The 27,303-nt window shown below is 47.0% G+C and overlaps 1 protein-coding gene and 1 long non-coding RNA gene across 2 annotated transcripts in view; both read left to right on the top strand.

Moving 5' to 3' along the window:
* LOC121004472 (oocyte zinc finger protein XlCOF22-like) overlaps positions 1–27,303 on the top strand; it is a 1,539,666-nt gene that overhangs the window by 1,219,266 nt on the left and 293,097 nt on the right. The window lies entirely within an intron of this gene.
* On the top strand, positions 14,494–27,289 carry LOC121004588. The gene is made up of 3 exons (XR_005779784.1): positions 14,494–14,549; positions 14,633–14,727; positions 27,251–27,289. It is a non-coding gene; the product is annotated as an uncharacterized LOC121004588 (long non-coding RNA).

Genomic DNA, 27,303 nt, shown 5'->3' with positions numbered 1-27,303 from the left:
TGAAGGATTGTCAGAGGAGGAGGACACGTCCGACCCCAGGTAAGTGAAACCCTCACCAGATCCACAGATGTCTCTCTGCATTCAAGCTTTGCTGTCCGGCCCCATTCACTATAATGGGGACCAGCGGCGATCCGGCAAATATGCCGAGAAGTGTCTGTAAGGGAGGAATTAAAAACCCGTATCTCTTTGGTAACTTCCTTCTCTGCACTTCACCCCTCATTCGTTCCCTGGATGAAGCCGCGCCCTTTCTGCTACCAGGAGAGCCGATCAATCAGACAATTGACACAAGGTAGACTGAAAACCAGCTCTGTTTATCTCTAGCATTGCACTCCTATATATAGAGTATGTACGTTCCTTGCCAGCAAAAGGGAGTTGTCTTAGCTCCAATAAGAAGTAAACACAAGCAGAAATGTACTTATTTGGCAATTACATAGAAGTTTGATCATATGCTAAAAATGTCTTTGGAAAGTACATGGCATTTTCTAGAATCTTGTATGAGTTACATCCTTGGAGTCTGGCCTCCTTACCCTTCCTTCAGCCCCTCTTAGAACCATATTTTATTTTATACAATCTGATTCTTCTTACCTCTCTGTACTCCTCCAAATAACGTTTGTGTGCCTTAAAGGGCTTCTGTCACCCCCCAAAAGTCATTTTTCATTTTTGGGCTCATTAAAATCCTTACAGTGCGATTATTCAATATATAGTGCTCTTACCCTTATCTGTTGTCTAGTTTCTTTAAAAACCGCACTTTTATAATATGTAAATCACCTGGCTACCAGCAAGTAGGGCGGTTACTTGCTGGTAGCAGCCGCATCCTCCTTTCAAAAAAACGCAGCCTCCTCTTTTTTTATTGACAGGGCCAGCGAGCGCTCTCCTCCTCCGGCTGGCCCTGTCTGCGTTCTAAATTTCGTGCCTGCGCCGTACCGGTCTTCAGTCTGCGCAGGCGCACTGAGATGTGGACGCTCGCTCGGCCGCTCCTTCCTCGGTGCGCCTGCGCCGGGTGTAGATGTGAGGAAGGAGCGGCCGAGCGAGCGTCCTCCTATCAGTGCGCCTGCGCAGACTGAAGACCGGTACGGCGCAGGCGTGGGATTTGAATTGCAGACAGGGCCAGCCAGAGGAGGAGAGTGCTCGCTGGCCCTGTCAATCAACATGAGGAGGGGTCGTTTTTTTGAAAGGAGGATGCGGCGGCTACCAGCAAGTAACCGCACTACTTGCTGGTAGCCAGGTAATTTACATATTACAAAAGTGCGGTTTTTAAAGAAACTAGACAACAGATAAGAGCACTATATATTGAATAATCGCACTATAAGGATTTTAATGAGCCCAAAAATGAAAAATGAGTTGTCAGATGCCTGGGGAAGTTGGTTATACATAGTAAGGTTGGCAGCCCCTTTAGTTAATATTTTTCTTATGCATGGTATAGCGCAAAGCATAACAATAGCAAGTAGGAGAATCACTACAAGGATGGTAATACATAGTTGTGCCAGGGCCTGGTTTTTTACCAGTGTCATGAAGTACAATATGTGACGAAAAAACTGTCTCAGAATGGCCTGGATAAGTCAAAGCGTTTTAAAGTTATCACCACTAAAAGTGACACTGGTCAGATTTGCAAAAAATGGCCTGGTCCTCAAGATGAAATAGGGCTGAGTCCTTAAGGGGTTAAGGACCGCTGTATTTCATCATGCTGCTTGTTAGAAATAAATCTCTTACATCTGAGTGGTTGTGAGGAGCTGTCAAAACAAAATCTGCCAACCCAATGTCTGTCTATATAGAAATAATAATCTTTATTTATGTATCGCCAACATATTCCACTGCGTTTTACAATTACCCGGATAACATAGGACCTGTAGAATCCTCCACTGCTCCAGCACTGAGGCATCTGTGGTCTCCTTCAGTCTGTTTACATCACTGCAGGGACAGTATTGGTTGGAGCTCCGATGGCGGTATGTATATCACCTGACCATTGAGGCCTATGATGGTCTATAGCGGTTGCGTGCTGTTCATTCTGGCATTACTGATGACGTCTTTAATTCGCTGTAGGAAGGTGTGACATATCATGAAATTGCTTTGACCCCACAAATGAAATGGCCTTGACTAAGCTATTCAACTCATGTTCCAATTTATCCAAAGAGAGAGAACACAACTAGGGTTGAGCGAAAACCTGGAAGTTCGGGTTCAGCCAAACTTTGCTGCAAAGTTTGTGTTCGGGACCCAAACTTGACCCTGAACCCCATTGAAGTCAATGGGGACCCGAACTTTGGGGCACTAAAATGGCTATAAAAAAGTAAATTGCCCTGCAAACAAATGTGGATAGGGAAATTACTTATAATAACATAGAATATAAAAAAAGTTAAAAATAATGATTTTGAACTAGGAGGCGGAGGTCAACGTGGAGTATGAGGTTGAGGAGGCAGTGGACGTGGTGGTGTAGGTGGAAGAAGAGGAGATAGCCAACATTAGTGTTTTTTATATATATATACACTGCTCAAAAAAATAAAGGGAACACAAAAATAACACATCCTAGATCTGAGTTAATTAAATATTCTTCTGAAATACTTTGTTCTTTACATAGTTGAATGTGCTGACAACAAAATCACACAAAAATAAAAAAATGGAAATCAAATTTTTTTAACCCATGGAGGTCTGGATTTGGAGTCACACTCAAAATTAAAGTGAAAAAACACACTACTGGCTGATCCGAACTTTGATGTAATGTCCTTAAAACAAGTCAAAATGAGGCTCAGTAGTGTGTGTGGCCTCCACGTGCCTGTATGACCTCCCTACAACGCCTGTGCATGCTCCTGATGAGGTGGCGGACGGTCTCTTGAGGGATCTCCTCCCAGACCTGGACTAAAGCATCTGCCAACTCCTGGACAGTCTGTGGTGCAACGTGACGTTGGTGGATAGAGCGAGACATGATGTCCCAGATGTGCTCAATTGGATTCAGGTCTGGGGAACGGGCGGGCCAGTCCATAGCATCAATGCCTTCGTCTTGCAGGAACTGCTGACACACTCCAGCCACATGAGGTCTAGCATTGTCTTGCATTAGGAGGAACCCAGGGCCAACCGCACCAGCATATGGTCTCACAAGGGGTCTGAGGATCTCATCTCGGTACCTAATGGCAGTCAGGCTACCTCTGGCGAGCACATGGAGGGCTGTGCGGCCCTCCAAAGAAATGCCACCCCACACCATTACTGACCCAATGCCAAACCGGTCATGCTGGAGGATGTTGCAGGCAGCAGAACGTTCTCCACGGCGTCTCCAGACTCTGTCACGTTTGTCACATGTGCTCAGTGTGAACCTGCTTTCATCTGTGAAGAGCACAGGGCGTCAGTGGCGGATTTGCCAATCTTGGTGTTCTCTGGCAAATGCCAAACGTCCTGCACGGTGTTGGGCTGTAAGCACAACCCCCACCTGTGGACGTTGGGCCCTCATATCACCCTCATGGAGTCTGTTTCTGACCGTTTGAGCAGACACATGCACATTTGTGGCCTGCTGGAGGTCATTTTGCAGGGATCTGGCAGTGCTCCTCCTGTTCCTCCTTGCACAAAGGCGGAGGTAGCGGTCCTGCTGCTGGGTTGTTGCCCTCCTATGGCCTCCTCCACGTCTCCTGATGTACTGGCCTGTCTCCTGGTAGCGCCTCCATGCTCTGAACACTACGCTGACAGACACAGCAAACCTTCTTGCCACAGCTCGCATTGATGTGCCATCCTGGATAAGCTGCACTACCTGAGCCACTTGTGTGGGTTGTAGACTCCGTCTCATGCTACCACTAGAGTGAAAGCACCGCCAGCATTCAAAAGTGACCCAAACATCAGCCAGGAAGCATAGGAACTGAGAAGTGGTCTGTGGTCACCACCTGCAGAACCACTCCTTTATTGGGGGTGTCTTGCTAATTGCCTATAATTTCCACCTTTTGTCTATCCCATTTGCACAACAGCATGTGAAAGTGTGATTGACTTGGAGTTACATTGTGTTGTTTAAGTGTTCCCTTTATTTTTTTTGAGCAGTGAGAAAGGCTCACACATTGAGCCGAAACGTCGCCTGTCCCATATGGGTAATTAAAGTTTTTCTTCTTTTACTTTCTGGAGTGCTGCCCTTTTTTGCAATTTTATCTATTTGGATTGGCTTTTATCCACACTGGGCCAGCTGCACCCGTATTTTTTCCTTTGACGGTGCTGCCACTGAACTTTTTTGTTTTTTATATATATAATATATATTTTATTTTTTCCCCCATTTATTTTTTTTATAAATTGTAGAAGACCTCAAAACATTGGGAAATAGAAAAGAGAATGCAAAGAGAGAGTGGATGTATGCGATCGGTATACTTGTCTATTTTGCGCAAGGTACGGACAAGTCCTGAGGGATCCATACCTGGTTGATTTTAATGAACGTGAGCTTGTCCACGTTGGCTGTGGACAGATGGCTGCGCTTGTCTGTGATGACGCCCCCTGCCGTGCTAGCTCATGGCAAGCTCAGGCCATGTGCCCAATTTGGAGACCTAGAAGTTGAATGGGGCAGACCTGTCAGTACATGTAGGCATGTGCACATGTACTGTTCCACCATGTTGCTGAAATGCTGCCTCCTGCTAAGTCTTTTTATATCAGCTGGTGGTTGTTGTTGTAGCATGCTGACAAAGCTTTTCCACATTTCGGCCATGCTAACCCTCCCTTCTGAGGTGCTGGCGGTGCCCCAGCTGCGTTGGCAACTTCTTCCTCCTCTGCCTTCGCCTTGTGCTTCCACTGAGCCCCCGCTGTCAGGTGGGAATGCCATCAGCAGCGTGTCTACCAGTGTGCGTTTGTACTCGCGCATCTTCCGATCACGCTCCAGTGACGGATTTAAGGATGGCACGTTGTCCTTGTAGCAGGGATCCAGCAGGGTGGCCACCCAGTAATCAGCACTGGTTAGAATGTGGGCAACTTGGCAGTCGTTGCGTAGGCACTGCAGCATGTAGTCACTCATGTGTGCCAGGCTGCCCAGAGGCAACGACAAGCAGTCCTCTGTGGGAGGTGTATCGTCTGTGTCCTCTGTATTCCCCCCCCTGCCACTCTCCAGTGATGCGCATGAGCTGCTTTAGGTGCCACCCTGCTGTGAACACTGTTCCTCCTCCTCATTCTCCAGAACTGTGTGTCCTGGCTGGACAATTGTGTACCTGGCCTCTGTTGGTGCAGGAACCCACCCTCTGAGCCACTTGTGAATGACTGGCCTGATAACCGTGGAAATGACCCCTCTTCCTCCTGTGCCACATCCTCTTCCATCATCGCCCGAAGCCTTTTTTCAAGGAGACCTAGAAGTAGGATAGCAACCCTGAGGACTGCGTCATCTGCACTAGCCATGTTGGTAGAGTACTCAAAACAGCATAGCACGGCACACACGTCCTGCATGGAGGCCCACTCATTGGTGGTGAAGTGGTGCTGTTCCACAGAGCTACTCACCCGTGCGTACTGCAGCTGAAACTCCACTATCGTCTGCTGCTGCTCACACAGTCTCTCCAGCAACTGCAAGGTGGAGTTCCACCTTGTGGGTACATCGTGTGTGAGCGGGAAGGCCAAAGTTACGCTGCAGCCCAGACAGGCGAGCAGCAGTTGGGTGAGAACGCCCAAAGCGTGCACAGACGGCTCTCACTTTCTGCAGCAGCTCTGACATATTGGGGTAATTTTTCAGGAACCTCTCACCAAATTCAGCACAATCGCCAGGTAAGGGATGTGCGTCAAACCGGCTAAACCCAGAGCTGCTACTAGATTTCGCCCATTATCGCACACCACCAGGCCGGGCTTGAGGCTCAGTGGCACCAACCACTAATCGGTCTGTTGTTCCATGCCCATTCACAGCTCCTGGGCAGTGTGTTTTTTTTTCCTCCCAAACAGATGAGTTTCCAAACAGCCTGATGTCGTTTCACCCTGGCTGTGCTGAAGATGGTGGTGAAGGTGTTACACTGACCGGATGAGGAGGCGATAGAGGAGGAAGCGGAGTAGGAGAAGGAAGCAACAGGAGGCAAACTGAAGCGTCCTGCAATCCTCGTGGTGGAAGGACATGCGCCAAACTGCTATCCGCCTCAGGCCCAGCTGCCACTGCATTTACCTAGTGTGCTGTTAGGGAGATACTGCTTGGCTGATTTGCAAGGGGGTGAGGTGAAAGACAGATGCCTATGGGCTGAAGGTGTCAACTCTGCGCTTTCAGCAGGGGACCGGGTGGGAGACAATGTGAAGGAACTGGAGGCACTGTCAGCCACCCAATCTACTACCGCCTCTACTTGTTCTGGCCATTCGTACACCTGTATTCGGGCCTGCAAAATAACGCTGAACGTTCTGTCGCCTACGTGCACCTGAGGAAGGTGTTTCATTTGGGCGTGTAGCTGGCACAGATCGATCAGGAGCTCCACCAACACCATCCGCACCACGACCAGGGCCACGTCCCTTATTTGATGCTCTCCTCATTCTTTAGCGTCACCCACCAAACTAACTGACAGATTAACTATATCAATTTCCCTGTCATGTATGCAGTGCAGTAGCTGGCCAGGTAAGACCTGTCCTAGGTGTCTAATATAGCCGATATGTGAATACAGCTAGACCTGCCAATAACCTTAATACAGTTCCTATGTTTAGATGTTAAAGACAAAAGCAGAGTTATTTACTGTGACTTCATGTTTTTGGATGTCATGTAACAGTTATATATTGTGTTCACAGAAGCAGAATAGATAATATGCCTTTAAGGTTCATTATATGAATGTAAGTCCTCTTTCACACGGGAGAGATTTCCGCGCGGGTGCAATGCGTGAGGTGAACGCATTGCACCCGCACTAAATCCGGACCCATTCATTTCTATGGGGCTGTGCACATGAGCGGTGATTTTCACGCATCACTTGTGCGTTGCGTGAAAATCGCAACATGCTCTATATGGTGCGTTTTTTCACGCAACACAGGCCCCATAGAAGTGAATAGGGCTGCGTGAAAATCGCAAGCATCCGCAAGCAAGTGCGGATGCGGTGTGATTTTTCACACACTGTTGCTAGGAGACGATCGCGATGGGGACCCGATCATTATTATTTTCCCTTATAACCTGGTTATAAGGGAAAATAATAATAGCATTTTTAATACAGAATGCATAGTACAATAGGGCTGGAGGGGTTAAAAATAATTTAACTCACCTTAATCCACTTGTTCGCGCAGCCTGGCTTCTCTTCTGTCTTCATCTTTGCTGTGCACAGGAAAAGGACCTGTGGTGACGTTACTGCCCTCATCACATGGTCCATCACATGATCCATTACCTGCGCGAACATGTGGATTAAGGTGAGTTAAATTATTTTTATTTATTTTTAACCCCTCCAGCCCTATTGTACTATGCATTCTGTATTTAGAATAGGGGTGGGCGATATGGCCTAAAATCTATATTGCGATATAATTTTAAGCATGTGCGATATGCGATTTATATTGCGATATATTGTTTTCTATATTGGGGGGCGGGTTTAAACTTTTTTTTTTTTTTTACTTTTTATTTAATAACTATTAGCCTCCTTAAGGGCTAGAACCCTTGTCATATTCACCCTAATAGAGCACTATTAGGGTGAATAGGACTTTACACTCTCCCTGCTGCCCTGTGCTTTGTGCACACAACAGCAGGGAGCTGACCATGGCAGCCAGCCTCTGATGTGCCCCCCCCCCCCAGCCTCTGATGTGCCCCCACCAGCCTCTGATCCGCCCCCTCTGGTAACTCAAACCCACCCCCCTCCCTCCCCAGTATTAATCATTGGTGGCAGTGGCCACAGGGTCCCCCCCCCCCCCCCATCATTGGTGGCAGTGGGCAGTTCCGATCGGAGTCCCAGCAGTGTAATGCTGGGGCTCCGATCGGTTACCATGGCAGCCAGGACGCTACTGAAGTCCTGGCTGCGATGGTATGTTAGTGAGCAGCATTATACTCACGTGCGCTGTGGCCGCCGGTCGCTCCTTCTTCTCATAGGTCTGTGCGGCGCCGCACAGACAGAAGAAGGAGTGACCGGCGGCCACGGCACACGTGAGTATAATGCTGCTCACTAACATACCATCGCAGCCAGGACTTCAGTAGCATGACTACTGGTTGCCATGGTAACCGATCGGAGCCCCAGCATTACACCGCTGGGACTCCGATCGGAACTGCCCACTGCCACCAATGATGAGGGGGAGGAGGGGGACCCTGTGGGATATGGCCGGCACATTCATTGGTGGCGCAGCGGCCACAGTCCCTCCCCTCCTCCTCCTACTCTGTCCTCATTGGTGTTCCGCCGGCAGCCGCGCACAGTGGGGAGGGAGGGACTCCCTCCTTCTCCCTCCACTGTGCCGGCCGGCTCATCAGGAGAAAATGGTGCGCGCAGAGAGCGCGATCATATCGCGGTCCGGCGATATGGCGAAAATCCATATCGTGGCCCAAATTTATATTGCATATCGCCTATATCGCCCACCCCTAATTTAGAATGCTATTATTTTTCCTTATAACCAGGTTATAAGGGAAAATAATAAAATCTACACTACACCTAACCCAAACCCGAACTTCTGTGAAGAAGTTCGGGTCTGGGTACCAAACATGCCGATTTTTCTCACGCGCGTACAAAACGCATTGTTTTGTACTCCCGCTGAAAGATCGCGCATGTTCCCGCAATGCACCCGCATCTTTTCCCGCAACGCCCGTGTGAAACCAGCTTAAGGTAAGCTCAATGACACAGCAGAAACAACAGAAAGCATAGAGTTAAACTATTACTGAGCAGGAGTTTTGGCCAATCACAGCCAATCTTACACTCAGCCTGTGTGGGAAATTCCCCTAGCTAGAATTATTGCACCAGAGGAGAGGAGCTGAACAGACATTCACTCCACTAAGAGCTGTGTGTTATGGAAGCAAAGAGGTCAAAATAGGTATTTAGAACAGTTATGATATGTTCCTATTGTTAGTATTGTGATTAGAACTGTATGCTGAACTATTTGTGTTTACTTACAGTTCCACCAAATTCCCTACTGAGCCATACAAACTGTGAAGTGCTCATACCAGATCATAAGCAATCGTATAGAGCAAACTTCAAACCAAGTAGAGAAAGTGAACTATTAGTTAGACCTCAGAGAGATCATAAAGTGCTTAAAGGGAACCTGTCACCGGGATTTTGTGTATAGAGCTGAGGACATGGGTTGCTAGATGGCCGCTAGTACATCCGCAATACCCAGTCCCCATAGCTCTGTGTGCTTTTATTGTGTAAAAAAAACGATTTGGTACATATGCAAATTAACCTGAAATGAGTCCTGTCCCTGACTCATCTCACCTACAGGACTCATCTCGGGTTAATTTGCATATGTATCAAATCTGTTTTTTTACACAATAAAAGCACACAGAGCTATGGGGACTGGGTATTGCGGATGTGCTAGCGGCCATCTAGCAACCCATGTCCTCAGCTCTGTACACAAAATCCCGGTGACAGGCTCTCTTTAAATAACTTAAAGTGACAGTGCAGATACTCAAGAGAGAAATATATCCACCATTTTATGTTGAATGACAAGATTGAACATATGAACCACCATCTTATGCATACCGCCATTTTGTGATACTTTATTCAACACGTTGTAAGGGGTAGCTCTCTTTCAGGGGGTTACACTCACAGATATCTTCACAGACACTAGAATTTAAGGGCCAAAACAGTTTTGTATTGCGGCACGTTGGCGTAAACCTAAACAGTTGCACAAAATAAACCCCTGCCCGTCTGGGCTCTACGTAAACACATAGGTTTCCCTGACTCACCTCTAAGTACCGCTTAGTGTCAGGGTCTCAGGCTCCAAGCCTTAGCCAGTCCCGCTCATCAAGTGTCAGTCCACACAGGGAAAAAATCAGGCTTTGCATAGCCTTCTGGCCCCTCAATCCTCCTGACTGAGACCACACACAGAGCCTCTGCTCTAGGTTCACAGACACCCTAGGAGGTGCTTTATGCTGGCCTGATTACAGCAGGCCTCACCTGCGATCACCTTCCTGCTAGGGAAAAACCTGCACTGGACTGGGGGGGTGAATTGGGAGGTCCCACTGCCAAAACCTACCATCCCAATCCAAGTAAAATCCAGCCCTGAATAAATAAAGAAAATGGCTCCACCAACAATATTTAGTGAAGCCAGCGTCATTCTGGATTTCACCCACCTCAGCCAGTTAAGGAACCTGGGAGAGATATACCCCCCCCCCCCTTCCGGAACTTTCCCATGCATTTTACAGTTAACATCGCCACAACGTGTTATGTACATGGACTATCTGCTGCAGAGGCAGCAGTGTTATATATGAAGAAAAGTTGAAGTAATAAAGAAGTTATTTCAAGCATTTGGTGTGCTCTTTACTGGCGTCCCACTCAGCCAGTCTTGAGTGAGACTCGCAGACTCCTCCCTCCTCCCATTGCTAGCATGGTTTCATGCTGGAGGTAACTGGTGAGTTGTCTGCGAGTCAGATTTTTTTTTACGCTCCTGTAATTTGCCCACTGGCTCCTGGTATTGCCCATACGGCTCAGGTAGGTGAGTGTTAGGACCCGAACTACTTGAGAAACCTTGGGGCGGTGCTCGGGCTCAGACATGTCCTCCTAGTAGGACATGTTGGCTAATCTCTCAATTTTATCATCAGTTTGAGGGCTTAGTAAGTCTGCAGAGTGTACCTGTCTTTTCTATTATTATATTGTTATATTCATTATCACATCCACATAATTGCTATCTTGTGTATGAGGTCTATTGTGGTACTTGTGGTCCACCGCAGGCATCCTCCACTGTATGCATTTTTGCTGGGGATCGCCATTAGCAACGGGACACAAGTGCAGGATTTGCTCCACTGTTTATATATGCACAACTGCATATGGGTTTGAGCACTTACTGCCTGTTAACTCCTTAAGGACACTGCCATATTTCACCTTAAGGACCAGGCCATTTTTTGCTTAGAAGTTTAAAGGCTTAGAAGTTTAAAAGTAAATCCTTGAAATTTCTCAGAAATTTTAAAAAACCAACTTTTTAAGGACCAGTTCAGGTCTGAAGTCACTTTGTGAGGCTTACATAATAGAAACCACCAAAAAATGACCCCATTCTAGAAACTACACCCCTCAAGGTATTCAAAACTGATTTTACAAACGTTGTTGACCCTTTAGGTGTTCCAAAAGAATTAATGGAAAATAGAGATACAATTTCAAAATTTCACTTTTTTGCCAGATTTTCCATATTTTTTATTTTTTTTCCCAGTTACAAAGCAAGGGTTAACAGCCAAACAAAACACAATTTATTGCCCTGATTCTGTAGTTTACAGAAACACCCCATATGTGGTCGTAAACCGCTGTATGGGCACACGGCAGGGTGCAGAAGGAAAGGAATGCCATATGGTTTTTGGAAGGCAGATTTTGCTGGACTGGAGTTTAGACACCATGTCCCATTTGAAGCCCCCCTGATGCACCCCTAGAGAAGAAACTCCAAAAAAGTGACCCCATTTTAGAAACTACGGGATAGTGTGGAAGTTTTGTTGGTACTAGTTTAGGGTACGTATGATTTTTGGTTGCTCTATATTACACTTTTTGTGAGGCAAGGTAACAAGAAATAGCTGTTTTGGCACCGTTCTTTATTTTTTTTTGTTATTTACAACATTCATCTGACAGGTTAGATCATGTGGTATTTTTATAGAGCAGGTTGTCACGGACGCGGCAATACTTAATATGTATACAGTATTTTTTATTTATGTAAGTTTTACACAATGATTTCATTTTTGAAAGAAAAAAATCATGTTTTAGTGTCTCCATATTCTGAGAGCCATATTTTTTTCAGTTTTTGGGCGATTATCTTAGATAGGGGCTCATTTTTTGCGGGATGAGATGACTGTTTGGCACTATTTTGGGGTGCATATGACTTTTTGATCGCTTGCTATTACACTTTGTGATGTAAGGTGACAAAAAATGGCTTTTTTGACCCTTTTTAAAAAAATATATATATTTTTACGGTGTTCACCTGAGGGGTTAGGTTATGTGATATATTTATAGAGTCGGTCGATACGGAGGCGGCGATATTTAATATGTATACTTTTTTTAATTTACTTAAGTTTTACACAATAACAGCTTTTTTCAAAACAAATCATGTTTTAGTGTCTCCATATTCTGAGCCATAGTCTTTTTATTTTTTGGGCGATTGTCTTAGGTAGGGGCTCATTTTTTGCGGGATGAGGTGACTGTTAGATTGGTACTATTTTTGGTGGGCATACGCCTTTTTGATCGCTTACTGTTGAACTTTTTGTGATGCAAGTTGAAAAGAAAATTGTTTATTTAGCACAGTTTATTTTTTATTTTTACGGTGTTCATCTGAGGGGTTAGGTTATGTGATTTTTTTTTTTTATAGAGCCAGTTGATACGGACGCGGTGATGGCTAATATGTCTATCTTTATTTGGGGAAAATTACGTTTTTGTTTATTTTTACTTAAAACTTTAGATTTTTTTGGGAGGGGAAACAAATTTTTTATTTTTATTTTTTATTTTTTGTCCCACTTTTGGACTTCAACTTTTGGGGGTCTAATCCCTTTTACAATGCATTCCAATACTTCTGTATTGGAATGCATTGGCTGTATGAGTAATACTGTGTGTATTACTCATACAGCTTCCAGCCTGTGAGATCCAGGGGGCTGGATCTCACAGGCTCGTCACCGGAAGGCAATGCAGATGCCTAAGGAAGACATCACGCTGCCTTCCATGCCATCGGGTCCCCCCTACAGCCGCATGGGGACCCGATGGCACTGCCGATCGCCGCCGCATAAGGTAAAGGCCGCAAACCGCAGGTCTGAATTGACCTGCGGTTTGCAGCAATCGCCTACACGGGGGGTTACGGGATTCCCCCTCGCATTTTCCCAAGGTGCCTGCTCAATGATTTGAGCAGGCATCGGGCTCCGATCACCGCCCGCAGAGCGGTGGTGATCGTGATCGGAAATACATAGGATGTACCGGTACTTCCTGTGTTCTTAAGTATCGGGACATCAGGACGTACCGGTACGCCCTATGTCCGGAACAGGTTAAACACCACACCATTTTGTTTTTTTCATTGGTGTGCTCTTTAAACCTACTGTTTCCATAGAATGGCGCTAGAAGAATTACAGAGTAACAGACAGTCTGGTTGGACTAAAAAAGTCAGAGATATCAAAAATTCTTCTAATGCCACAGCGCAAAAGGCACTTCATAGTGCTACGCCTGCCACAGTACTTCACACAATAAATTGGTATATGTCACCCACCGAACTAACAGACGGATTAACTATATTATTTTCCCTGGCACGTATGCAGTCCAGGTGTACCTCACACAATAAATGAGTATATGTAACCAACTGAACTTAGACGGATTAACTATTATATTTGTGTGTTAGGGGTACAAAAATGTTACATTGCACCCACCAAAAAATTGCTGTAGGTCACCCACAGAATTAAAAGCCAGATTTATTATTATCTTTCTGTGTCAGGGGTGCAAAGATGGTGTATTGCATCCACAAAAAATTGCTATAGGTCACCCACAGAATTAACAACCAGATGAGATTCCTAACACACTCCCTCACTTCATCTGCCTGCTTCCTGTCTCAGAGATGATGGGCGGTCCTACACGTGATCCAGCTTATATAGAGGCTGGGTCACATGATGCACCAGCCAATCACAGCCATGCCATTAGTAGGCATGGCTGTGATGACTTCTAAGTGCCCACAGCTTATAAGCTTGCAGCCTTTCAAAAAGCTTTATTAAATGCCCGAACTCTAACTTTTCCGTCAAAGTTCGGTACAGTCCCCAGCTTTTACAGTTCGGGTTCGCTCAACACTAAACACAACATCTGCACTTTATTATCTCCAGTTCTATTTTACATGGGATTTGGTAGGATTTTACATTGTCTCCTCTTCTTTCCATTCAGGTTCCTACAATATAGGATCTGCTCAGTGGATATCTTCTATATAAGATCCTTCTCCAGATTGACCCCCTCATGGATGGATAGGGACAAGATGGTGGAGAGTATAATAAATCTCACCCTAGAGATCCTCTTCCGGCTTACTGGAGAGGTGAGAGGTTCTGATAATGTCACATTACTTTATCTTATCTATGTTACTAACAGATGGACATGACTGGAGAGGTGAGGGACTCCGGAGATGTATGGAGTGATATTTATTACTGTGTCTCTCCATAACCAGGACTACACAGTAGTGAAGAAGACCTCTAATAAGCGCTGTCAGGCCCTTGTGTCTGAAGAATGGCGAAGAACCCTGAGCCCAATCATGGAGCCTCCACCTCACCCCCTGATACATGAGGAAATCAAAAGAGAGAAAATCCTAGAACTCACCAACAAGATGATTGAGCTGCTGACTGGAGAGGTGACACTGCTGGGAATGCTGGGACATTACACAGAAACACTATGAAGGGATCGGGGTAATGACTGTATCACTGTGTTGTCAGGTTCCTATAAGGTGTCAGGATGTCACCATCTATTTCTCCATGGAGGAGTGGGAGTATTTAGAAGGACACAAAGATCTGTACAAGGATGTCATGATGGAGGATCACCAGCCCCTCACATCGCCAGGTAATAGACATGAATAAATACACACGTCCTATCATTATTTGTATGTAAGGAATGAATTAAGTCATCAAATGTGTTTATTACAGTTAAGGAAGAGACAAGAACACCGGAGAGATGTCAGAGTCCTCTTTTTTCACAGGATGTTTCAGAAGAACATCACAATGTCCCACGGGATGATCAGGTAGATGGAGATAAGGTCTCATGAAATGTCCCCTGTGATCTGTAGAAGGCTGTGAAGATCTTGTTTGGTTTTGTTTTATCCATCAGTATTATATGTTTTATTCTTGTATAATGAGAAAGGTGGAGATGGTGTCACGGACGTTCCCGTGGCAGGAGATCGGCGAAACTGGCAACACGTGGTTTGATCTGACAGGTTTTCTTATGGATCAATAGGCGTTGTTATTTCTGGTAATGGCCCCACCCCTTGCCTCAGGTGTTGCTAATGTGGTCATTTAACCTTCTTTATTTATAGTTTCTTCTCCCACTATGCTGTACGGTTTATAGATTCTGCTTTGAGTTGTGGATTGCTGGTGTGTGGATCTTAGCGGAGTTCCTGGTACTTCCATTGCTTCTTTGCATTTAAGTATTTTCGTATTTTGTTTGAGTTCTTTGTGTTGTAGTTCCCTGTCATTTGTATTAAGGCCTGAGGAGACTCCTGTTTGTCCTTCCTCTTGGAGGAACAGGTTGTCTCAATCCTGACATTAGTCCAGGGTCCTATAGGGTCAGTTAGGACACTAGGTTCCGGTGTATGAACTCGCCAACCTCTGGGGTCTGTTCATGCTGGTAGTTAGTGAGGACTTTGATTAGGGTTTTATTAGGAGGTGTCCATCTCCTTTCCTTAGTTCCCAGGCCTTATTCCCTCACCCCTTTCCCTACTATGTTCGGTGTGGTGTTCCCTCCCACACCTGAATGTGACAGATGGCAGGATTACAGCTGACCATAGACATTAAATGTTGTTGGGTTCTTCTCACAATTTTCTGCCTATGGAGACTCTGAAGATTGGTTCCTCTGTGAACTGCTGCAGACCTTTTGTGGTTGCAGAAGAGTGCCTCAACAATTCTTGGAGCAGTCCTCTGCTAGGACCATATGATTCTACAACTGGTGCACAAGAGTCGAGTTGTGCCCAAATTGTCAGCTTTTTTAGGAGACTTCTCCCTGCCATAGCCTGCCCCGACTAGGAATTTCACATAGGATTGCACCATTCGCGTAGAAAGGATGCTACTATGTGCACTCATGCACAACATGGTTCTTGTGGCTGATGCGACACATCCTTTCATGGCTTACCTAACTACTTATGACTGTAAACATGCAGTGTGCATATCGCACAACCGTGTACATTATGTATGGTCCCAAGACACCAGGTGGCGGCCAACATAGTTCCAGTCCAGGTCCTTCATAGCACGTACAGTGTCTCAGAGGAGCCACTACGGCAAATGTAGTCTGGCACTTCTGATACCTATTCAAATACATAGAAACATAGAATGTGTCGGCAGATAGGAACCATTTGGCCCATCTACTCTGCCCAATATACTGAATTCTATGAATAGCCCTTGGCCCTATCTTATATAAAGGATGGCCTTATGCCTATCCCATGCATGCTTAAACTCCTTTACTGTATTTGCAGCTACCACTTCTGCAGGAAGGCTATTCCATGCATCCACTACTCTCTCAGTAAAGTAATACTTCCTGATATTACTTTTAAACCTTTTGTCCCTCTAATTTAAAACTATGTCCTCTTGTAGCAGTTTTTCTTTTTTTAAATATTCTCTCCTCTTTTACCTTGTTGATTCCCTTTATGTATTTAAAAGTTTCTATCATATCCCCTCTGTCTCGTCTTTCTTCCAAGCTATACATGTTAAGGTCCTTTAATCTTTCCTGGTAAGTTTTATCCTGCAATCCATGTACTAGTTTAGTAGCTCTTCTCTGACACTCTCTCCAAAGTATCAATATCCTTCTGGAGATATGGTCTCCAGTACTGCGCACAATACTCCAAATGAGGTCTCACTAGTGCTCTGTAGAGCGGCATGAGCACCTCCCTCTTTCTACTGGTAATTCCTTCCCCTATACAGCCAAGTATTCTGCTAGCATTTCCTGCTGCTCTACCTTTAAGTATTCTGAAATAATGATCCCTAAATCCCTTTCCTCAGATACTGAGGTTAGGACTGTATCACTGATTTTTTATTCTGCTCTTGGGTTTTTACGCCCCAGGTGCATTATCTTGCACTTATCAACATTAAATTTTAGTTGCCAGACTTTTGACCATTCCTCTAGTTTTCCTAAATCCTTTTCCATTTGGTGTATTCCTCCAGGAACATCAACCCTGTTACAAATCTTTGTGTCATCAGCAAAAAGACACACCTTACCATCGGGGCCTTCTGCAATTTCGCTGATAAAGATATTAAACAATATGGGTCCCAGAACAGATCCCTGAGGTACACCACTGGTAACAAGCAGTGATGGCCATTTCGCAGTGTTCGCCGACGAACACATGCGATCTGCCATCTTTATTCCCAAGCCCGGCGATGCAGAGGTAAGTCCTTACCTGTGCCTGCGCCGCGAGCCGCTCTGAAACACATGCGGTCACCGGGAGCAGGCAATTCCGAGAACAATCCTTCATGGGGCTGTTCTCGGAACTGCCTGCTCCCGGTGACCGCATGTGTTTCAGAGCGGCCGCATATCGCGGCCGAACACTGCGAACTGGCCATCACTAGTAACAAGACCATGGTCTGAATATACTCCATTGACTACAACCCTCTGTTGTCTGTCCCTCAGCCACTGCCTATTCCATTCAACAATATGGGAGTCCAAGCACAAAGACTGCAATTTATTGATAAGCCTTCTATGTGGGACAGTATCAAAAGCCTTACTAAAGTCTAGATAAGCGATGTCTACTGCACCTCCGCCATCTATTATTTTAGTCACCCAATCAAAAAAATCTATAAGATTAGTTTGACATGATCTCCCTGAAGTAAACCCATGCTGTTTTTCATCTTTCAATCCATGGGATTTTAGATGTTCCACAATCCACTCCTTAAGTAGGGTTTCCATTAATTTCCCCAATATTGATGTCAGGCTTACTGGCCTAAAGTTGCCCGATTCCTCCCTACTACCTTTCTTGTGAATGGGCACAACATTTGATAGTTGATAACTATCTTCTTGTTTTTAGGTAGCCCGGTAATGGCTTTCCGTTGATTACTGGAGAGATTGTGGGTATAGGTGGGGGTTAGTTCACTGTTTGTAGGAGAAAAGGTGACTTTTAGATCATTGAGTACCAGGTAATAAAAGGTCTCAAGATGTGGCCCTCTACTGTCTAAGGGATAGAATGTGGATTTAGGTTTAAATAAGGATGAGATTGGGGCGTTGATGATTTCCTCAATGAGAAGTTTAATGTCCTGATCCTCCAGATCCGAATTATCCACTATCAGCGTATCAGTTTGGCCTCATGCACACAGCCGTTGTTTGGGTCCGCATCCGAGCCATCGTTTTGGCGGCTCGGATGCGGACCCATTCACTTCAATGGGGCGGCAAAAGATGCGCACAGCATTCCGTGTGCTGTCTGCATCCGTTGCTACGTTCCGCGGCCCCGCTAAAAAAATATAACATGTTCTATTCTTGTCCGTGCTTTGCAGACAAGAATACGCATTTATATTCAAGGCTGTCCATGCCGTTCCGCAAATTGCGAAACTCGCACGGACACCATCCGTGTTTCTCGTGCATGGCATTGGGGGACACAGCACCATGGGTATATGTCCAACTACCACTAGGTGGCGACACTAGACATAAAAAGTGTTGGCTCCTCCCCGTTGGGCTATACCCTCTCCACAGACACTAGGCAGCTCAGTTTTGTTCTAGTGTCCATAGGAGGCAGACCTGACCTGCTTTTTTGTGCAGGTCATCCTGCTACTTTTTTATTTTATTTTTTCTTTAATCATTTTTTCTTTCTCTGCAGGTTCCGGCCTGTGGCAGGGGTGGCTCCATCGTGTTCCACTTTAGTTGCCCCCCTGCGGGCGCGTACTCAGGTACCTGGCAGCCACCCAGTCCCCAAATCTGCTTCCGCAGTGGAATTCCGGCAGTCCCACGGTTCCCGTGTTGAGTCCGCCGAGGGGGTGGTTACTGCTGCGCCTGAAGACGTCTGAGGGTGAGTATGTTAGATTAGTGATCCCACCCTCCTTCCCGGGCCTGGACGCGTTCCCCCCTCATGTTCCCTACCCGGATACATGATACAGCTTTATTGCTGTGTGGGACAATGCCTTGCCTCTGATAAGCTGCCTTGCCTCTGCTACATAGCTTGTGGGTTTTTTCTCTCAGCTGTATCCTGGCCCCTGAAGCCCCTGGCCTTCAGTTTTTTCTCTCCCTGGGGGTCTCTTCCTCAGTTCTCTCCCCCACCTGGCCCCCGTTCGTCGCGGCAATTCTGGGGCACTATCGCGGTCGCGGCCGTTCGCTCCCGGCCGCGCTCCATTACTTTAGTCCCCGGCTTTTCGGGCCTACTAGGCCGCAACTCCCCGCCCACTTTCTCTCTTCCCGGGCTTACTCCGTCTCCTCCCCTCCATGGGGGGAGCCTGGGAGGGGCCTCTTCTGCCTGCCAAGCCGGCCCCAGGTTCTCTGCTCTCTCCCTGAGGGGCGGTTCTTTCTCCGGCTGTCGGCTCCTTCTTTCTCCGGTCGCCGGCTCCTGCTATCTCCGGTCGCCATCTTCTGCGCTGGGTGCGCTGCACAGCTCCTGGAGTCCAGTAGGCAGCCTCTGGCTGAATTGCTCCACAGGCCCCTTTCCTCTCTCCCCTCTCTATTGCTGCATTCTCCTGCAGCCCTGCTATATAGCTGCTGCAGCACCTCTTGGGAACTGTTGTTTCCGGGGTCAGATAGGTCAGCCCTGCTGCTCTATGGGGCCTCCTCTCCCAGCCTCCGTATCGGATCGCCACGATTTTCGTGCGTCCGTTGTCTACGGAGGTTTCCATGATGGTCGCCTTGTCCCCCCTCCCACCCTTTTTGTGGTAGGGCCCCCCCTCCCGCTCGAATGGGCTCCCTCCATGGTGATCCTTCCGTCCCTGGCGGATTCGCTGGAGCGATTCCTACAAATTGCGGTCTCCTTCCCCCTGAGCCACGCGCACGCTAAGATACAGGGTCACGCAAGGAGTAGCCCATGGACCACCCTTTGGTGGTCTCAACTAGCTTCCACCCCTCCCCGGCATCCTCGGGTCCCCCAGGACAGGCCGGAGGCTGGTGACGAAACTTCTCTGTCAGTTGCCTCTGGGGACACCTCTGCACCGATTCCCTCGGAACAGAGCATCAGGCGGTCTTCCACCGTGCAGAATCCCTCTGCGTGGTCAAGTCAAACATGCATGGTGGTACCTACCCTACCAGGTTTGGTGCCCCTCTAGTGGACTTTCGGATGGCGCCCTTCTGCCTGCACAGGTAATTACCGCACAGGTAAGGCAGCCGTCACCGTGCTTAGCAACTGGGACACCTAGGCGATGTCTCTGGTATGTACGCCCTCGTAGGCTGTGCACGACAGACCTTCCTGGTTCCCCTATCCAGGGGCTATGTTCTAGGCAAGCTGATAATTCAGGCAAACGCCACTTGTAGGGTTGGCTCCCCTTTTCGGCCTCTAAAGGTTCTTTTGTAATGCCTGTACCAGAGAATACAGGCCGGCTTCTATGCCGTGGCGATTACATCTGTCTGTTTCCAGCTGCCTTGTTACTTTCATAGGTAGAGTTCCTGCTGACTGGTTAGGTGTTCCATGCGGCACTAATTCGCCCTACCGGGCGAGACACACAGGCCGCCTTCAATTGCCGTAGCAATTGCACCTGTCTGTTTCCAGCCACCTTGCTCCCTTCATGGGTAGAGTCCCTACATCATCTCCTGATGCTGTATCCAGTATCCCTGGCGGGCTCTGTTGTTCCGTGCGGCACTATTTCTCCCTTCTCGGCGAGATTTAGAGGCCACTCTCAATTGCTGTGCAATTGCCTCTGTTTGGTTCTAGTGGGCACCAGGCTGCCACATTGTGCCCTTCATTTTTATTTAACTTCTCTATCTCCAGGAGCTGTTGCCGTTGCTTCTGTCTGGCCTTATGGTTGCCACTGCAACCTCATCTAGTGTGCACTAAACAGCCATCTTGCTCCCTTCTTAGGTGAGAAGCTGTTGCCGTTGCTCCTGTCTGGCCTTATGGTGTACCTTGCGGCACTATTTCTCCCTTACCGGACGAGATATTGAGGCCACTTTGTAGTGCCGTTGCCACTGCAACCTCATCTAGTGTGCACCAAACAGCCATCTTACTCCCTTCTTAGGTGAGTTCCTGCACCGTCTCTGATGCTGCAGCCGTTACACCTGTCGGGCTCTATGGTGTGCCATGCGGCCCTATTTCCCTCTTTTTAGGTGAAATAGAGGGCATTCTTCAGTTGCCATTGCACTTACCTAGTTGTGGTGTGCACCTGTCGTTCCTTGTGGTACCGTGCGGCCCTATTTTTCCCTTCCCGAGCGAAATATAGGTGCCATAGCTAACGTGGCAGCCGTTGCACTTCTCTGGTCCTAGGGTGCTTTATGTGGCCACATCGCTCTAATCTTAGACCTAGTACCTCTTCCATCTCCAGATGCTGTACCCATTGCACCTCTCTGGTCGTATCTCTGCACTACACAGCCTCATTTCTTCCTTACAGGTTGAGGACCTGTACCTTCCAAATGCGGTCGCATTCCTGGATGCTGTGGCTTTGTTTCCTCCCTCCTTAGTGTGCAACATGCAGCCACTTTACCTCGGTTTTGGGCGTGTATTTTTAGTACCCACGTGCTGGGCCCTATGGTGCAATCTGTGGCCCATACAGTTTATGTATTACTGGGTGCTTCCTTCTCTGGGCTCTAATCTGTGCTGCGGATGTTGGTTACTTCCCTTTTCGGCATCCTGGTTCAGCACGAACATGGTAGCCATATCTGGCAGGGGTGGGCCAGCCCAACCTCCTCCTTGTCGGTCTTTTACTACTTCTGGTGTACCCAGTATATGACTGATCTGTTCTGATCTGGTGGGTGGTCCACATACAACCACGCTCCCTACACCATGGCCTGGTGGTTGTTGGTTTTTGTGCTAGGGTTGCTATTGCCATCCTTATCAAATACTACTTCCGGCTGCACTCCGCGTTCCACATATTATAAAGGAGTGTCCGCGTTGTTTTCTATTACAGGGCGGACCATTCCTCGTGGAGTACAGTGATCTCGACTGGATCTTCTCCTTGTTGGGATACGTAGCTTGCTGAGCACCGGCCGCTACAGCAGTTTTCGGCCATCACTGGATGTCCTCCGCCACACGGAATCCTCCTGGGTCAGCGATATATCCTCGCTGGACATCCTCCCTGATGAGTCAGGGACAGAACCACTGAGCGCCACACACCTGCCTGGTAGGTGAATTTTCTGCTGATTGCTCTGACATAGGATAGGGTTCCGTAGTTCCTTCTGGGTCCGGGTGTTCCCTTATTTCTATACTTAGTTGTACTATCTAACAGAGGGCAGTCCTTTGGGTCCTTGCTATTGTCCTCGCCCATCTGGTAATCTCTCCCCCTGGGAGCCTTCTGTATGTCGGTCGCAGCTGGTTCCTACATTTCGTGCAGTCACTCCCGTTTCTTTTATAGCGACTTCGCCATTCCTTATGCATATGGGCGTCTGTTGTTTTAGTGGTACAACCCAAGCCGCTGTATTTGCTCTCCCCGAGACAATGTATGCAGATTGCTAGCCACTATTCTTTGAATGGCTAGTTGTCTATGGCTAATTCCTTCCCATAGGGTGGTTCTTTTCATTTTTTCTTGGATATTCCAATAGCTTTTTGGACCTCATGGGATTCATGTCTGTCTTCCCAACCTCCCACTTCAAGTACCTGGTGCTGAGTGGTTTAGTGCTACGGTTTGCATTTCCACCTTATGGTCTCCTTCGGGAGGGACTTCCTCCTGTTTGTAGAGCCCCTTCCTCCTTAGACTGTTGGGAGTACTCTCCTTCTCCTCCCATGTCTCTCAGTCCAGTGTGTCCCTGCTGAGATTTCCTTGCCCTGCATCTCCCTGATACTTCATTTGGCCGGAGTTTCTCCGGTCTTTATTTTATTTTCAGGGGCTCGTTCCTCGTCTCCTGGTTTTGGGATTTAGGTCTTCTCTTATTTTTTTCTTTTAACCTGGCCTTTACTTCCTACCCCCTCCCTTTCCAAGGGTTGGCGGTTTCCCTTAGCGCCTTTGGGAGTTTTCTCTTTCCAATAGGACGTTTAACTTCATCACCTGCTTCGCGGTGGGGGGAGTCCTGCTCCCTTCATATGTGAGCCTTGCTATGGCTTCCCTCTCTCCAGTGTGCCCCTGCTGAGTTTTCCTGGGCTTGCGTCTGGTTCCCTTCTTCCCTGATAATGACTTTCGCCAGAGTTTCTCCGGTCTTGTGCTTCTCAGCGATATTTTGTTTTCAGAGGCTCGTTCCTCGTCTCCTAGTTGGGGATGCAGGTCTTGTCTTTTCTCTCTTCCTGGTTTTTACCTACGACACCCTCCCCTTCCAGGGGTTGGCGGTTTCCCTTAGCGCCTTTAGGATCTTTTCCTTTCAATAGGGCGCTTAGCTTTTTCACCGGCTTTGCGGTGAGGGTAGGACCTGCTCCACTCACATGTGAGCCTTGCTATAGCTTCACTCTCTCGTTTGGCCTTCAGTGGTTCCAATTTCCCTTGCTCCCCTGGCCCTTCCGGGGTTGACCTCAGGGTGTTTGTGCTTTCGCCTGAGACAATTGGGATGTTGGGTAGATCCGATACGCGGTGCTGTCCTACTTTCCCTCCAGCCTTCGGCTGAGCTGGATGTTCCTTTGCCTTCTCCTTGCATTTGGGACCTTCTCCCAGGCATTTGTCCTGGGGTGCTGGCAGTCGTCACTGTGGCCTCCTTGGAGTTTCTCCCTTGTTATGAGGCTTCCGTGCTTTTCTCCAGTTGGGTCACATGGTTCTTCCGCACCTGTATGCCCACAGGTGGCATGGTTGTTCTTCTCACCCTCGGGGACTGCTTTGGGACGTCCCATGGTGCTGTGTCCCCCAATGCCATGCACGAGAAAATTGGATTTTTTGTACTCGCCGTAAAATCCTTTTCTCGTAGTAGGCATTGGGGGACACAGATCCCTCCCTATGTTGTTTTACTTCAGCTTCTCCGGGCTGGTCTCTTGATCTTTCCCGGTACGGGAGTTGTTGGTTCCTTGCCTTTCTTCTCTCTCCTACTGCTTTTGGTACAAACTGAGCTGCCTAGTGTCTGTGGAGAGGGTATAGCCCAACGGGGAGGAGCCAACACTTTTTATGTCTAGTGTCGCCTCCTAGTGGTAGTTGGACATATACCCATGGTGCTGTGTCCCCCAATGCCTACTACGAGAAAAGGATTTTACGGTGAGTACAAAAAATCCAATTTTTGCGGATCCGCGATTTTCGGACCGCAAAACGCACCACAGCCGTGTGCATGAGGCCTTTCTGGGAGTGTGGTTAGAGGATTCTTGGAAAGTTGCTGGCAATGGCGGTATTTAGCAGTATAGTGTCGCTTTAGGGTGAGATTACGAATAAAGCTGTTCAGATCTACAAATAGTTCAAATATATCCAGTCAACTGCTGGGGCAAAAGGAGAGGCCCTTGCTAAGTTACTGAGTTGATGGAGGTTAGGCTTGGCAGGGTTTTGCTTTTTTGGGAACGTGATCGTTTCTGGCCTCCTCTACATCCTCATCTTCTCAGTTTACTCTTATCGCTACCTTGGCGCCTCTGTGCTATTCCCTTCCCTCTCCACACCATCTGGGCCGTCTAGGGGAAGCACCAGCACTTAATTTTATTTTTTTCTTATTTCTATACTTACATAATGGTGAGAAAAAGCCCAATTTTACCATTTTACTACAGTACATTTTTGATTACTAAATTATTGCACATGTTTGAAGGAGTCAGAACCTTGGCTTACTGGCTCCACAGAACTGAGGTGGCCAGCACGGGCAACAGGTACATAAATAATTTAACGTTGTATATAGAGTTGAGCAAAGCGAAACATAAGACACGGAATTCGGTTCGAAGATTAGAAAAAGTTTGATTTGCAAAGCCGAATTTCCTTGCGCTTCATGGTAATAAATCAGGTTTTCCTAAAATGGCAGCTGCACATGTTACAAAGCGAAAGTAAGAAACCTGGGAAGAAGAGAATTGTCAAAAACATTTTTTTATCAGCCTACTTAAATATTCTTAGGATCCGCGCTGCCCACGATATATTTCTTTATATTGTAGGTGTAATTTATTGTCCTGTACATAACTTCAGTGGAGCGAAATTTATCATAGCTAATCCATTCTGTTACCGATACAGTTATTATACACTATGGCCAACAGACAGCTTCCTGGGCTTTCCAAAGGAACAGGCAGTGTCAAAATTGTTGCTGTAGCCAGCACAATTAACAGCAGAAGAAGGGGTGGTGGTAGGAGCATCCACAGCAACAGGCCAGAGCTGCCACTGTTATCCAGCGGTCCTGTTTTGACTAACCATCCAATTGTACTGGAATGGTTGACTCTCTCTTCAACATAATCTCAAGTGACAACAGATACACATAGCCAGCAATCGGTGGGATCCTCTCACACCACGCTTAGTTTTCATGGCCCAGTGCCTCTGTGCCCTCACCTGTCCTGAACCTTCCTCTTGATTTTACTGCTTAGTCTGTTAGCCAATTAATGTTTGCCGCCGACTCTGCTCCGATTTTCGGTGACTATTATCTTTGTGAGGAAAGTCAGCAGTTACAGGCCAGCCCAGACTTGGAGAGGTCACTGCGGACTCCTTTAGATGTGCAACTAACGAAGATGATAGTCGGATGGGAGAACATGTTTAGAGAGGTCAGGGACGTGAGCAAGAGACAGGTGAGCCGGCAGGGTAGAAGCGTGGCCGTGAGCCGGCAGGGTGGAAGCAGTGGGAGATCTGCAGCCAAATGCAGGGGGGGTACACCGTCTACTACTCGGGAGACTACCTGTGAGGAACACACTAGCAGTGCACGGGTTCATAAAACCAGCGGCAGACAGGCATTATACAGTGTTGGAGTGCCAGCCCACTGCTGCCTCTGCAAGTTGTGCACCAATTTCCTCCTCTGCCTCCTCATTCTCCACCTTGTCTTCACCCTCCCCTCTAGGCACAGTTCACCGTGGTCCTCCATCATATCACACATGCAAAGCTAGGCATTGTCACGTAGTTCTGCACCTGTTCAACCTTGGTGAACTGAGCCACACCAGGGAGGAACTTCTTGGCGTCCTCAATAAAGAAATCGAACACTGGCGGTCTCGTTGGAGATGGGAACCATGGTTATTGATAACGGGAAGAACATGTCTTGTCTGTGCTGCGTCAGGGAGGGCTGACCCATGCTCCCTGCATAGCGCAAGTCTTCATTCTCGTAACTCGGTTCATCAAGTCTTCTGCTTAACTGCAAGGGCTGTTTAAAATGTCCTGGAATCTGTGCATGCACTTCAGCCACTCTTACATTGCAAAACATACCCTCCATGAGCTGCAAAGGCAAAATGTTCTTCCCCAACATTGCCTGATTTGGACCCACTCCTTTTTTTGGGGCTGATCAAATACTGACGCACAGTACTGACCATGTAAAAGAGGCCATTAAAGTTCTTCCTGCAGGACTTTCTTTGTTTAAAAAAAAAAACGATTTTAGATGTAAATGTCCCCACTCTGGCATGGGGTCACTGCTGCCACCCTTCCCACTCTGTCATGGGGCCACTACTATCACTGCCGCTGCTGCTACCCTCCCAACACTGTCATGGGACGACTACTTGAATCTTGGTGCACTGCACAGTTACGTACAGGGTGATAAATTACATCTAATGGTAACAGTGACCTGTAATACTGATGCATAGTAATTTAAAAATCAACAGAAGGGATTAAAAAGCACTGCCACAACATGGATTAAAATAACCTTTTTTTCACCACTATTTTATTGGCGCTGTCTACATTTCTTTTTTTTGTTTGACTAAGAAGCCATTTGGACACAGCTCCTGCAGGGGCGCACATTGTTTTTTTGCTTTACTGAAGGGTGCTGTATGCATTACTTTTTGTTTAACAGAAGGGATTAGCTATGAATCTTGGTGCACACTGTTACTGCCACTGCTGCTGACTACTTGAATCTTGATGCACTGCACAGTAAAGTCCACGGTGATAAATTAGACCTGACGGTAACATTGACCTGAAATACTGACGCACAGTAAATCTACAGCTAACAGATGGGATTCACTAAGAATCTTGGTGCACTGCACACTGATGTACACGGTGATAGACTCTCTCTGTAGTTTAACCTCCAAGCCTTCAAACTGAGATTGGGCCACCAAGTGAGAAGAATATGATTAGGCAGAGTGGCCTGGGTATACCGGATTTATAGTGATTCGTGATGAAGTAATTCACATGGAATAGAATTTCTTGACAGACTTCAGCGAAGCTGCCAAATCAAATTTTTCAAAAATGTGCTTATCTCTAGTTATATATTCACACAATTTAATGTTACTGATGGAATAGAAGGGCTGCTCCACCTGCCTTGTAAGCTTCTGGTTGGAATAATGAAGCAATCAGATTGGATTCATGCAGGAGACCTGCAGATATTTGGGTCAGATAAGTCCTGTTATCTGGTCACTTCTGTCATCTATTTAATTACTGATCTTTTCTGGTCATATAAAACCTTCCACTCGACTTCTCCAACTGTCTGATTCTATAATATTTCTTTCACAGCTTGTGAATCCGGATGAAGATCTGAACAATATTAATCCTACAGAGACATATGT

This window comes from Bufo bufo, chromosome 6 (genome assembly GCF_905171765.1).
Source record: "Bufo bufo chromosome 6, aBufBuf1.1, whole genome shotgun sequence".
Classification (NCBI taxonomy): Eukaryota; Metazoa; Chordata; class Amphibia; order Anura; family Bufonidae; genus Bufo; species Bufo bufo.
Note: the sequence above shows the minus strand (reverse complement) of the source record. Positions and strands in the feature narration are given on the sequence as shown.